We start from the raw sequence: 2,800 nt of genomic DNA on the forward strand, positions 1-2,800 counted from the left end.
GCACACACACACAGATACACACATACAGACACATATACCCCCACAGTCATGCACACATAAATGTGCAGACACATATATGCACATATACACACAGAAAAACAAATACACACATGCACACACACAAATGCATACATATACACACAGAGACACATCATATGTATACACACATACATGTACACAGACACAGAGACACACGCAGACACACACATACATGCACATAGACATACACATGCATGCATAGATGCACAGATACACACACAGAGACATAAACACCCAGACACACACACAGATACACACAGAGAAATACACACACACACACACACACACACATACAGACACATATGGACAAATGCATACAGAGACACATAGATACAGACACACAGAGACACACAGAGAAAGACACACATACACACAGTCATGTACACATAGACACACAGACAGACACATATGTACACATACGCACAGAAACACACATGTACACACACAGAGACACATAAATGTACATACACACAGAGACACAGAAGCTCAAGACACATATATGTACACACACACACACACACACACACACACACACACACACACACAGGTGTTTGATAGGAGTACCTGGGCAGCAATGAGAATGAATGGTAATGTGACAAAACTATAGCTTTAAAAATCTTATCCTGTCACCTTATTGGGCACCAATGGGAGGAGAAGCCCTTGGTCCTGCCAAAGCTGGACCTCCCAGTGTAGGGGAATGTCAGGGTGGGGAGGCAGAAAGGGGAATACCCTTAAAGAACAAGGGGAGAGGGATGGGATAGGGAGCTTATGGACAGGAAACTGGGAAAGAGAATAACGTTTGAAATATAAATAAAAATACCCAATAAAAAAATATCCTATCCTGTGAAATGGTCGACTGACTTGATCTTGTGCAGGCCAACAAGCTGGTGTGAGCTCGTGAGTGATGTAGTCCAGCATGGCCTGAAGATAATGTTTTGTTCCAGTCTTCTTTGACATCTGCATTTCGTAATCTGCCTAACCACCCCTCTTCCAAGTTTATTCCAGATCTTTGGGAGGCGGAAACATGAAAGCAGAAAGGAATTCGTTAGCTCCTACCCTTAACTGAGGAGCTCCAGGCTTTGATGGTTTCTGGAGACTGGCGAGTCAGGTGTGGCTCCTAGTAGGTTTACCACAGTCCAGGGGACGGCCTCAAACCCAAAAGTATTTGGAGTCAATGGGTTATTAAAAATTAGGCCAGAGATAGAAAATCAGTGGCTCAGGCAGTAGACTGGCCAGTCCTGAGAGACAGAGTTGAGAGGGAAGCTGGGAAGTGGGGCGCATATGGGTAGGAGTTGGGGGAGAATATGATCAAAATACACTGTATTAAAACGTCAAAGAATTAAAAGTTATTTATTAAAAAAACCAACTAGGGGCTGGGGATTTAGCTCAGTGGTAGAGCGCTTACCTAGGAAGCACAAGGCCCTGGGTTCGGTCCCCAGCTCCGAAAAAAAAAAAGAACCAAAAAAAAAAAAAAAAAAAAACCAACTCATCTTGTGCCTATTTTATTACAACTTTCTAGAAGTTTTTGAAAGGATTCCAAGTATGACACATCTTTGCGATTTGTAAGTTCTACCAACTAAAAATCTAGGTTGCATGTCTTTGGGGCCATATCATCCCCCTAGCATCAGCAGCCCACAGACACCAACCATGGAGACCACATCTAGAGCAACTGTCCACAGCCTGGACGCTTTAAACACCAACTACTGTCTCAGCACACAAGGTTCTCATTGCGACTTAATCATCAGGGCCTAGGTAGAGCCAAAGGATCTCACCCAAGGATTCTGGAAGTTTCCATTCCAGCATTTTAAAAGGCATTTAGACAACGCTGGAGTCAAGTAAGCTTCAGGTAAATATCTGTGTTGGGTCCTTGTCCCCAGGGGACCAGACCTGGGACCAGATGGAGTAAACAAAGAAAGGAAGATCTCTGCAGTGGAAACAAACATTCCTGGGTGAATGGAACAGCCAGATGTTTTGCTCGGATGTTCTGGCGAGGGCCTGGCACATCCTCGGGGACTGTGCTAGCCCTGCCATCCTTCAGAAGGGGGACGGACCCTCTGTGGAGGGAGAGCTTCTGAACTGCAGTGAGAGCCACCAGGGGCAGCAGAGGCTCTGCCCTTGTAGAAGTACTAAGTGTGCTCAAAGAATAGACTAAGAGGAGAGGCTTGAAGGCATTGGTAGGGTAGCAAGCCCTGACTCACTGAAGCTTACTACAGCAGGCCTGTTCTAGATAGCATTAAAGGTCAACTTGAAACAGCCTAGAATCATCTGAGAGGAAAGCCTGATCAGATTGGCTTGGGGCAATCATTGATGTAGGAAACCTAGCCCACTGTGGGCGGCACCATTCCCTGGGCAGGTGGTTCTGGGCTGTGTAAGAAAGTTAGCTGAGCATGAACAGTGACTGAAGAATAAGCAATATTTCCCCATGGTTTCTGCTTCAAGTGTTTGCCTTGAGTTCCTGCCTTGACTTCTCTCAATGATAAATAGACACCACCACCAACCAACCAAACCAGGACAAGGCCACTGGAGTTCAACCTGAAGCAGCTAAGAAACCAAAGGTGATTTACTGGTTTATTTCACTGAGGACCGAATAAATAAATCCAGCTGCAGGTAGAGCTGGCTGCAGGGACTCAAGCTCCAGCTTTTGGCACCTCTAGTTTGTACCTTAACTGCCCCCCAAAAGGCCCCATCTGTGCCTCAAAGGCAGCAATTCCAAGGATGTCACTTTGGTTATGCTCTGAGTCAATAAATACCTGACCAGCTG

This window comes from Rattus norvegicus, chromosome 3, assembly GCF_036323735.1.
Source record: "Rattus norvegicus strain BN/NHsdMcwi chromosome 3, GRCr8, whole genome shotgun sequence".
Classification (NCBI taxonomy): Eukaryota; Metazoa; Chordata; class Mammalia; order Rodentia; family Muridae; genus Rattus; species Rattus norvegicus.